The sequence below is a fragment of the Lynx canadensis genome, chromosome A2, assembly GCF_007474595.2.
Source record: "Lynx canadensis isolate LIC74 chromosome A2, mLynCan4.pri.v2, whole genome shotgun sequence".
NCBI lineage: Eukaryota > Metazoa > Chordata > Mammalia > Carnivora > Felidae > Lynx > Lynx canadensis.
In genome coordinates, this window is record NC_044304.2 from 5101212 (window position 1) to 5113282 (window position 12071).

Consider the following 12071-nt stretch of genomic DNA (forward strand, 5'->3'; position numbering starts at 1 on the left):
GTCTCTGAGCTGTCAGCACAGAGCCCGATGTGGGGCTCAAACTCACGGACCACGAGATCACGACCTGAGCTGAAGTCAGACACTCAACCAACTGAGGCACCCAGACGCCCCTGGTTAGTACAGACATTTTAACAAGATTTTTTCTTCCAATCTATGAACATGGAGTGTTTTTCCATTTCTTTGTGTCCTCTTCAATTTCTTTTATTTTTTTAATGTTTATTTTTGACAGAGCATGAGTGGGGGAGGGGCAGAGAGACAGGGAGACACAGAATCCAACGCGGGCTCCAGACTCTGAGCTGTCAGCACAGAGCCCAACGTGGGGCTCAAACTCACAAACTGTGAGATCACGACCTGAGCTGAAGTCGGTCACTCAACCAACTGAGCCACCTAGACGCCCCATACAGCAGTTTTTTCTTAAAATAAGCTTTCCACTTCTTTCTTCCTCTTTTCTCACCTCCAGTGAGGTGTAGATGGGTTTTTTTGTGTGTTTTTTTTTTTTTAGTTGTGTCCCATAGATCCTGAAGGCTTCCTTTATTATGCATTCTTTTCTCTTTTTTACTCCTCTGATTGAATATTTCAAATGATCTGTCCTCAAGATCGGCCGTTCTTCTGCTTTGTGTAGTCTACTGTTGAAGATTTCTGTTGAATTCTTCAGCCATTGTATTCTTCAGCTCCAAAACTTCTGTCTAGTTCTTTATGCTTTCTCTTTGTTGAATTTCTCACTTTGTCCTTCTTTTGTTTTCCTGATTTCAGTGACTTGTGTTCACTTGTAGCTTTCTGAGCATCTTTCTTTTTAAGTTTTTATTTTAATTCCAGTTAGTTAACATACAGTGTTATATTAGTTTCAGGTGTACAATATAGTGATTCAACAATTCTGTACATCATCCAGTGCTCATCACAAGGGCACTCCTTAATCCCCATCACCCATTTCACCCCAGCCACCTCCCCTCTGGTAACCATCATTTCTGAGTATCTTTCAAACAATTACTTTGAATTCTTCTTAAGGAAATGTACGTATCTCCATTTCTTTGGGGTCAGTTATTAGAAGTTTCCTGTGTTCCTTTGGTGGGGGCATGTTTCACTCATTCTTTTTGATCCCTGTAGCCTTGCATCAGTGTCTGTGCATTTGAATGAGCAATAACCTCTTCTAGACTTGATGGACAAACTGCAGTAAAGGGGGAAGACCTTCAAGCAGGAGCGTGTGCTAGCTTTGGATCAGGGGGTGTGAGGAAGGCACATGATGTCTCATCAGCTCAAGCTGCTGAGATCCACACCATCAATAGCTGTGTGGCCCTTGGAAAGTACTGCAGGGGGGTTCACAGTGGCTGTAAGGGCTGTAGAGGACCTCAATGTCCCCTCCTGGTCCAGCAGCTTGGGTCAGGGAGCAGTGGTGGCAGGGTCCGGGGCATGCACATGCTCCACAGGAGGGTCCAGCTGCACAGGCCTGTGTAGTGCCCAGGAGTGGTTGCAGACACACGTGCAGTGATGGAAGTCTGGCCAGCCATAGGTGCACTGGTAGCTATAGGAGTTCTGGCTGTCAGCATACACTCTTGAGGCTGTAGGGGGTCTTTCCAGGGGTGTATACAGGGCACTGGAGGCAGTGAAAACAGCTGGGCTGGGGGCGTGCAGGTGAATAGCTGGAAAGGCCAGCTGCAGGTAAGCACAGGGGTACAAGTCAGTGACAAGAGACAGGGACAAAGCTGAGCCCACAAGTAGCTAAGGGGGTCCTGGCTGTCTGGTACACAGCAGTGGATGCGGGTAGTAGGAGTCAGGCTAGCGGGGTGCAGGTACACAGCTGGAGGGGCTAGTTATAGGTGAGCACAGAGGTGCAAGCTAGTGACTGGAGATAGGGCTGAATCTGGGTCACAAGCAGCTATAGGGGTCTGGCTGTGGCCTGCACTTGGGTGGCTACAGGCTATCACCAGGGGCATGCAAATGGCAGTAGAGGCCTGGGACAAGCATCAGGCCAGCAGCACGAAGGACACGGCTGGAGCTAGCACCTGTGTGTTGGGGGGGTCAGCTGCAGGGATCTAGGCAGGTGTCATGCACTCAGCAGCTGCAGAGAGAGGCCTGAGCTGGGCTCCAACATGCATCCCAGGCTCCAGCAGGTACACGGAGAAGGGCATGGGAGGTATCCTGGTGGCTGGTGTCCAAGTAGGTCGGAGAACAAGAAGCCGGAGGGAGGCACCATAAGAATGTCCTGAAGGAGAGGGACAGAGCAGCAAGGAAGTGAAAGCAGTTTCATCCCCAGGACAGAAAGCTGCCGGGACTGCTCGCTCCCTCCAGAAGGACATCATACGGGTGCCAGGCCTGGAGATGAGAATGTTTTGTCTGGTGCCAGATGTACTCATGACCCAGTATGGAAAACACTGCAGGTGCATGACCTGTCAAGATGCCACATACTATGTCGTATGTGCTTGCTGTTATCAGACAATTTGCAAAAATAAAAGAGGCTTGAGCCAGGAGACCGATGCTTTGGCTCCTGGAGAGTCTCACCTTTAGGACCTCTCTTCAGCTGGTGCCTGAACAGGGAACCTGAAGGGGGACGTGTGCAGCACCACTGAAGAAGGGCCCAGGGAACCGAAGGAAACTTTGGAGCTGGGGAAGCTCATCCTTCAGGATTTCTGCAGGGTAAGTACAGGGGATTCCACCCCATCTAGTTATCACTTACATATTCAGCTCTTGCAGACTTTATTAAGGAGCTCAGGGGTAAAAGTGAAACGATCGGCGTTTCAGGATTTGTTATACTTAGTAAAGAAACATCGTTACCAGTTTATGCCTCTGGCAAAGATGCTTTGAATCAGAAACAATGGAACTTGGTTTTATGTGCTTTGTGCCACGCTTATCAACAAGAAGCCATCCCTCTCTCCCTATGGTCTTTATGTAATTTAAGTTCCCTGGCTTTGCAGCCCTTGCAGTCAGAATCAGGGGAAGAAGGGGACATTGGTCATCACAACCCCTCACTGGCTGAAAGTGATCATGAGCTCATAGATAGTGACTCAGGGCCCGAGCCCGTATCCCACCACCAGAGGAATAGAAACCTACAGGTCCCAGGTTCATGGCCCAGAGATAGTCACAGCTCAGGCTTCTGTACTCCTGCCTCCCTCATTGCCCCACGGCCCTGAACCCATCCATCCCTTTGAGGAAACTAAATGTTCCACTTATTCAAAAAACCCATTTCTTGGTATCTCCACTCATAGTATCACAATTCATTTCCCCCTTAATGCAGGTGCTTCAACAAACTAAGGCTGCAGGGGACACTGAATTAATGTATGCCTGCAGCTTATCCTGTCAACATTACCCAAATTCCTCCTAATCAGAAATATCCTCAGGGAGGGCAATGAGTTTATCTGGTTCCTTTCGGTTTTAAGGTTATTAATGACTTGAAACAGGCTTGCACGCAATACAGTGTTAATTCCTCTTATACGTTGGGATTGGTGTCTGGTTTAGCCAATTCAGAGCGACTCATTCCATGGGACTGGGCGGTCCTAGGTCGCACTGTCCTAAGCGCTTCTGAATTTTTGCAGTTTAGGACTTGGTGGGAGGAAGAAGCACAGATACAGGCCCGGCATGATGCCGCCCTGAATCCTCCTGTGCCCATTACCGGAAAACAACTTACCAGGAGCAGACGAGGGTTGGCATACAGGTTCAGCTTCAGTATGATGTTCAAGCAGTGATACAAGTTAGATTGTGCTGCCTGAATGCCTGGGAGAAAATAGCTACCCCTGGACAGGCTACACCCTCTTTTGTTCAAGTCAAACAGAGTCCTAACAAGCCCTATGTAGATTTTACTGCTGGGCTAAAGGATGTTATTATAAAAAGCATCTCTCAGGCAGGCTTACCGGATCTCCTCTTACAGCTGCTGGCTTTTGGTAATGCTAATAAGGAATGCCAACAAGCTTTATACCCAGTGAAGTCTCAAGGAGGTGATTTAACTGATTTAAAGGCCTGTCAAGATATCAGCTCAGAGGTCTATAAAATGTGCCTTGAATAGCCACTGCCAGCAGCCCCTGGACTTTACGAGCAGTCCAAGCATTTTCGCTGTGGCAAAATGGGACATTATAAGAGGGATTGCTGACAGCTGAGTTGTAACAACTCCCGTGATCTACCTCACCCCCAGAATGAAATTCTAAGCCTCCTGGGTTATGCCCTGGATGCAATGAAGACTATCATTTTGTAAATCAATGTAGATCTAAATTCCATAAGAATGGAGCTCCCCTGCCATCTTGGTGGGGGAGACAGGGATAATGCCCCCCCCCCAAGGCCCGAATGTAAAGAATATGGGGAATCAGATTCCACATTATTACCCTGTGAGCTACGGGACTTACCATGCAAATCTATCCATGACCTTCTCCATGCCACATGAGGGAGTGCTGCATTAGATATTCCTGCCCCAGAGTCTCTGGTCCTCAAACTCTCCATGGGAATTTATAAGGTTAAAACTGGGATTTATGGGCCTCTTCAGGGTCCATTGGCCTTCTTGTTGGATGAAGTAGTCTTACGTCCAAGGGAGTTCATGTCTACTTAGGAATTATAGAAGCTGATTTTAAGGATGAAGTTTTAGTAATGATTAGTACTTCAGTTCCTTATCATGTCTTGGCAGGAGATCGCATTACCCAACTACCGTTGTTGCCTTACATTGCTTTAATCTCCTTGCCAATAGACTGGCAGGGAGGGTTTGGATCTACGGGCAAACAGATATCTTGGCAAACATTTCTAAAGGACAGAGGCCTGAGATGACCTTACAAATTAATGGAAAATCATCTACTGGCCTGGTAGACTCAGAAGCTGATGATGTCACCATCATTGCTTCTAAGTTTTGCCCTAAGAATTGGCCACTCCGACCTATATCCACAGTCTTTACAGGTGTAGGAAAAGCTACTGACATCCAACAGAGTGTTGAAAGTTTTCTATGTGAGGGGCCTGAAGGCCAGGCTGCTACTATCCAGACTTATGTTACTGATACAGCCATTAATCCATGGGGAAGAGACCTCCTAAGTCAATGGGGAGCATGTATTAATATTCCTTATGTTTCCCCTGCTGCAACCAATATGATGTCCAAAGTGAGTTATAATCCATTAAAAGGGCTTGGACGACAAGAAAATGGGCGTATGGGAACAATTACTGCCGAAATGTGGCCACCTTGTGTGGGACTGGGATAGCCTGTACAGAATTCAGGTTTAGTGTAAGAGCCACTGTTCCTGAACAACGTTATGCCTTAGCATTAGAATGGTTAACAACTGCCCTGGTGTGGGTGGAACCGTGGCCCCTTCCAAAAGAGAAATTAGAGGCTCTAGAACAATTAGTGCAAGAACAATTGGATGCAGGTCATGTAGAAATGCCCACCAGTCCATGGAATTCTTGTGTGTGTGTGATAAAGAAAAAATCTGGGAAATGGAGAATGTTGACTGACTTAAGGAAGGTAAACAAGGTTATATGGTCTATGGGACCTTTGCTTTGCAACCTGGGCTCCCGTCTCCTACCATGATTCCTCAGAACTGGTCATTAATTATAGTAGATTTAAAAGATTGTTTTTCACAGTTCTTCTACTGCCAGATGATAGAGAAAAATTTGCCTGTTCTGTATCTTCAGATAATCATATGGTTCCTGTGTGATGCCATCCATGGAAAGGGCTTCTGCCAGGTATGCTTAATAGCCCTACTATGTGTCAGCATTTTGTTAATCAGCCACTTTCACCATTACTTATTCAGGTCCCACAGGTGTTGATTATCCATTACATGGATGATATTCTTTTTGCTGCAGAAACACCTACACAGATAAAAGATCTTTATCAGACCGCTGGGTTATTGTACCCAAATACAGCCTAATAGTAACAACAACAACAAAAAAGTGCAAACCCAAGATCCCTTTCTTTATCTTGATGCAAAAATTCACAAGGAAACCATCATTCCCCAAAAAGTACAGATTGGCTGAGATAATTTGAAAGCTTTAAATGATTTCCAGAGGTTACTAGGAGATATAAATTGGTTGCGACCTGCTTTGGGAATCCCGACTTACACCTTATCTCATCCTTTCCAAACATAAGCCCGTGATCCCAACCTTAACAGCCCTAGGGTCCTCACAAAAAGGCAGAAGCTGAATTACAGTGGATTGAAAATCATATTCAAAATTGTCAGCTCACTCGTGTTTGAAGTAATGTTCCTCTTCAATTATTGATTTTTCCTACTCCACATTCTCCAGCTGCGGTCGTAGGCAGGATGAGGGAATCATTGAATGGCTGTTTTTACCAAGTAAGGACTCTAAAATTCTTACCATGTATCTGGATAAAATTGGGAATGTAATTTGGAGAAGCCCATCCCGATTACGTGTGCTTAATGGTAGCAATCCCTCTTCTATAATTATTCCCTTATCATATCAACAAACTGATATGGCTTACCAAATTAATATACAATGACAAATAGCTTTGCCTGATTACGTAGGGAAATTAGACAATCACTGTCCGAGGGACAAAAATTTTGTCATTTCTCAAGGTTACATCATGGATTTGGCCAAAGATAATTCGAGAGTGGCCTTTAGCAGATGCTGACACATATTTTATAGATGGAAATGGGCATGGTAGAGCTGCTATACATGGTCCTATCTCTAAGGCCTGGAAGACACCCTATACATCTACCCAAAAAGCTGAATTAGCAGCCATTATAGGATTGTTGCATCTTGTACCTGCCTCCCTCGATATTGTGACAGATTCACAATGTGCACGGTTCACAGTCCTAAATATTGAAACTTTACATATTGTGCCACGAAATGAATTACATCATCTGTTTTTGCATTTATAAGAATTAATATGGCATAGGCAACGCCCTTTATGTATCACTCATATTCGCAGTCATTCTAACCTTCCTGGCCCGTTATCCTTAGGAAATTCCATTGCTGATGACTTATTACAAGGCACCTTACAAATGGTACAACAGGAGCATTTGCTTCACCATACTAATGCTCAAGGACTTGCCCATAGACACTATAACACATGCTGAGTCAAAAGACATCGTTAGTGCCTGTCCTTGTTGCAACCCCCTCACTGTGGCTCCACATACCTCTGGAGTGAATCCTCGTGGACTACAGGCAAATGAACTTTGGCAATCTGATGTTACCCATATTCCTGGTTTTGGTAAGCTCTCTTATGTGCATGTTACTGTGGATACCTTCTCCAGATAGATCTGGGCCACGGCATATACCGGAGAAAAGGCTAGGCATGTTAGTGCTCATTTTCTTGAAACCTTTGCAATTCTAGGTATCCCACAATACATTAAAACTGATAATGGCCCGGCATATGTATCTCATAAGTAGCCCACTTCTTTGCAGCCTGACAAATTATTCATCTTACTGGCACTCCCTATAACTCTCACAGTCAAGGGATCACAGAACATACTCATCAGGTACTTAAAAACATGCTAATTAAACAAAAAGGGGGAGAAGAAGAAGGACTTAGACCTACACCATGGGAACAATTACATCCGGCCTTATATACTTTAAGTTTCTTGGACATATGAGGACCCCATACATGTCCTTCTGCTGAGATACACTGGTACAAGAAAAAGGTCACCCCTGTTTACCAGCCGGTATATTGGAAAGATGAGAAGGGACACTGGGAAAAGGGAGAAGTTGTTGTGTGGGGCAAAGGGTATGCTTATGTCTTTACAGATCAAGGCCACCAGTGGTTACCCAGTCACCAGTTGAAACCCAGGCATGAGCTGATCCAAGCAACCGCAGTTCGACATGACCCCACCAAAGAGTTTCACAGATGTCCATTGAGAAACCAATAATTGTGCCCAATGCACCACACCCTGCTCCTGAGGAGCATTAGGACCTCTTAGCCTCCTACTCGGGGACAAGTTAAGAGGTTGATGCATGCTGCTGAAAAAATCTTGATGCAGACTCGCAGCCCACAAACTCCTGCTCACCTTTTCCTTGTGATGCTCATGGTTATCACTACTACAGTAAGGGCTGATAACTATATTTACTGGGCTTATATCCCTCATCCACCACTCAATTGGCATAAGTTGGTACAACTCCCCCGTGCCGGTATATACAAATGACACTGAATGGACACCTGGGCCATTTGACAGCAGAGAAACACATAGGCCCAATGAAGAAGGTACTGTTATGGATAATTATGCTATAGGGACTGAAGGTCCTCCTATATGTTTTGGTTACAGGAAACACTGCCTCAAAAGTAAGCCTCAAGCATGGCGATCTATTATTAAAAAGGGGGCCCAGCACAAACCTATTTTCTTACTCTCAGCCCATTCTCTGATTGGCTCCAATCTTAATGACACTCCTCCAATGCTTCTGTCTTGTGCTACTCGTACATTGTCAGAATGGGATGGATGGGTGACTTGGGAAGCATGTAGAGGGGAGATAGGGTGAGTTCTTTTAAATACTTCCTATGGAAGCATCGTTGATTGGAGCCTTCTGGGCTCAGTTCCCCTTAAAAACTCATTACAAAATCTACGATGGTGTGTTCATAATCATACTATCAGCACCACTGCTAATGGCTCAGTCGTTTGGCATGGTGAGGGATTTTCTGCGCCCAGCCCTCATTTACGACAAGGACCATTACAAAAGCATATAAGGAAATGAACTGCTGCCCTCCACCCTTTACATACCTGCAAGGGCACATATTATAAAAACAGCCCCAGCACTATTTCTACTCTATCCTTCACGGTCAATAGTACCCGGTACATATGGGCTTGTGTCCGTTTGCCATACGTACTATTAAAAGCACAGATAGTTTGGAATGATGCTGAGGCCCTTATAACTTGTGTTAACTGCTCATTATACACCTGTCTTAATTCTATACCCTTTACTATGTCATCCAAAAGCTTATATTTACTTAGAGCATGCACTGGCCTGTGGCTGCTGGTTTGCATGTGTCAACCATGACAACATTCTCCAGAAATGTATCTGATGGACCAGGCTCTACAGCGAGTTCTTCACTGATCCCAAAGGTTTGCTGGAATACTTGTTGCAGCTCTCATATGCATTATTGCTGTGACTGCCACCATAGCCACTGCAGCTGTCTCATTGCACCAATCTGTGCAGATGGTACAATTTGTGCAACAGCATGAGAAATTGCACCACCTTGGAAGACACAGCAGGACATTGACAGTAGATGGTCCAGTGAGATTGCAGACCTACAACAGGCTGTGATATTGCTGGGGATCAATTAGTAAGCCTACAAAGGCAAAGATCATTAAAATGTTAGTGGAACACTACACCAATGTGTAACCCCATTGCTGTTTAATAACACTAAATTTCCATGGAATGGCGTTAAGAGACACTTGCTCAGACAATCTAATGTGTCCATGGACATTTAACATCTGCAAGCAGGGATATAGGAGACTTCCAAAACAAATCTGGACATGTTATCTGGTTCTAAGATCTTAGAAAGCATATCAGAGGGATTGGGAAAATTAAATGCTATAGAGCATATTGGGATTTTTAGTTTCTCTACTGCTATTCTGTTTGTATTAATATGCAGTGTATTTATCTTTGCCTGTGCAGTCTGGTGCCAGGGACAATGAGCCTGTCAACGGACTGACAGCTTGGGTTATACAATGTCCTCCTACAGCCCATTGTATACAAACAAAAAGGGGGAGATGTTGGAGAACAAGAAGCCGGAGGCACCGTAAGGATGTCTTGAAGGAAAGGGACAGAGCAGCGAGGAACCGAAAGCAGTTTTATCCCCAGGACGGAAGGCCACCGGGACTGCTCATTTTCTCCAGAAGGACATCATACAGGTGGCCAGGACTGGGGATAAGAATGTTTTGTCTGGCACCAGATGTACTCATGACCCACTATGGAATACACTGCAGGTGCACAACCTGTCAAGATGCCACATACTATGTTGTAATGGCTTGCTGTTATCAGACAATTTGCAAAAATAAAAGAGGCTTGAGCCAGGGGACCAATGCTTTGGCTCCTGGAGAGTCTCAGCCCCCTGCTTTGTAATTCTCTCATCACCACACCTTCAGGACCTGTCTCTCTACACAAGTATGTGAATATCTTTGGGTTTTCAGATACTGTGCTGGCCAGTTGTTTGAGAGAGCTGCTGGGGTCCTCTGGAGAGCAAATCACTTGGAACCAATGTCGCTCCTGCTGTATGACTGTTACTGGCAGCCAAGGCTCTTCTTTTTTGTTCCTAACCTTCTCTGTACATCTCAGGTTTGCTAGTGTCTGAATGAAGTGCAACAGAAGTAGGTCCCTTGTGTGGTGCCCCAAAAGCCTGGAGAAACTGGTTGGTCACCCTGCTCTCCCTTTTCCAGTTAGGGAAATGCTTTCTGGCCAGAGTGTTCCTGCTTGGCACTGAGCAGTACCCAACTGGAAGACCAGTGATGCAAGCAAAATTAAGATATTTTTCCTTTCCTTTGTGTGCACTTATGCTCAGGGTTTTCTTCCCCACTGTATTGCTGTTATTTCCTAAGTGGACCCCTGAGCTATCCCACAGAGCTTTTTGTTTGTGGGTAGATGGCTAATCGTAGATCTCTGTGGGAAAACAGAAGCTAGGGCCTCCTACTTCACCATCTTGGTGATGCCACTTCAGCTGTCTTAGTATGCTAAATGAGTTAAAGGAAATCATGGGAAAAAAATTAAAATCAGGAAGATGTGAATGAATATGGAATATCAACTAAATTACAGAAATTATTCACACACACAAATAGAAATTCTAGAGTTGGAAGTACAATAGCTGAAATGGCAAAAATTCACTAGAGGGATTCAGCAGCAGGTTTGAGCAGGCAGAAGAAAGAATTCATGAACTTAAAACAATTGGAAAATTAATCTGAAGAACAGAAAGAGAAAGTGCACAGAGGGAAATTTGAAGATATAAATGCTTATGTTTAGAAAAAGGACATATCTCAAATCAGTACAATAATCTCCCATTTTATGATCCTAGAAAAAGAGCAAACTATAAGCAAAGGTAGACGGGAGAAGTAGAAAACCAAAGATTAGAGTCAAGGTAGATGAAAGAGAATGGAAAACAATATGGAAGTCAATGGAGGCAAAAGTCAGTTTTTGGAAAGGATCCGCAAAATTGACAAGCTTTTAACTAAATGTACTAAGAAAATAGAAAATCCAATGCAAATAACTAAAATCATAAATGAAAATGGATACATAATTACCAACAGTACAAGAAACAAAAAGTATCATTAGAGAATATTCTGACTGAAGTATATACCCTCCATGAGATGGATGAATTTCGAGAAACACAGAGTTCCAGAACTGACTCTAGAAGAAATAAAAAACCTGAATAGACCTATTACAAGTAAAGAGATTAAATCAGTAACCAAAAATCTCCCAACAATGCAAAGTTCAGCACAAGCTGTATTATTGACAAATTGAAGAGTTACCAACCCTTCTAAAATTCTTCCAAAAAAATGACAGGAGGAAATACCTCTTAAATCATTCTATGAGGCCAATATTCAATATCAAAGCCAGAAAAGAACAAGAAACTATAGACCACTATCTCTTATGAATAGAAATGAAAATCTTGAATAAAACAATAGCAAACAAAATCCAACAGCACATTATAAAGAAAATAAATACTGCAAACAACCTTCTGCCCATATGTTTTACACATATCTTAGGTGAAATTTACTGTTGTAAAACACAAACTATAAATATTCACTAAAGAAAAATTATAGCCCGAATAGTCCTCTATCAATGAGAAAATTGAATGTGTAGTCAAAACATTCCAAGAAAGAAAATCTCAGTCCCAATTGCTTTTACTGTTGAACTCTACCAAACACTTATGAAGGAAACAATACCAATTCTACACAATATATTCCAGAATACAGAGGATGAGTCAACACTTATCAACTCATTACATGAGGGCAGTGTTACACTGCCACCAAAACCAGGAAGAAGGCATCACAATGAAACTACAACCCAATATCCCTTACAGACATAGATCCAAATATCATAAACAAAATGTCAGCAAACAAAATCCATCAATACATAACAGGTGTAATAAATCACAACCAAATTGGGTTTATTCTCATAACACAAGGTTGATTCAACACAAACCATCAACTTAATTCACCTTAAAATCA

General features: G+C 43.6%; 1 long non-coding RNA gene across 3 annotated transcripts; it reads left to right on the forward strand.

Annotated features, from left to right (window-relative positions):
* Positions 1 to 75: 75 nt before the first annotated feature.
* On the forward strand, positions 76 to 9956 carry LOC115499716. 3 transcript variants are annotated; one of them, XR_003964254.1, is made up of 5 exons: positions 76 to 113; positions 2516 to 2631; positions 5542 to 5643; positions 7663 to 7958; positions 8844 to 9956. It is a non-coding gene; the product is annotated as an uncharacterized LOC115499716 (long non-coding RNA). The 3 variants fall into 3 exon arrangements; XR_003964253.1 differs by having other exon boundaries at positions 7663 to 9956; XR_003964255.1 differs by having other exon boundaries at positions 5593 to 5643; positions 7663 to 9956.
* The last annotated feature ends 2115 nt before the right edge of the window (positions 9957 to 12071 follow it).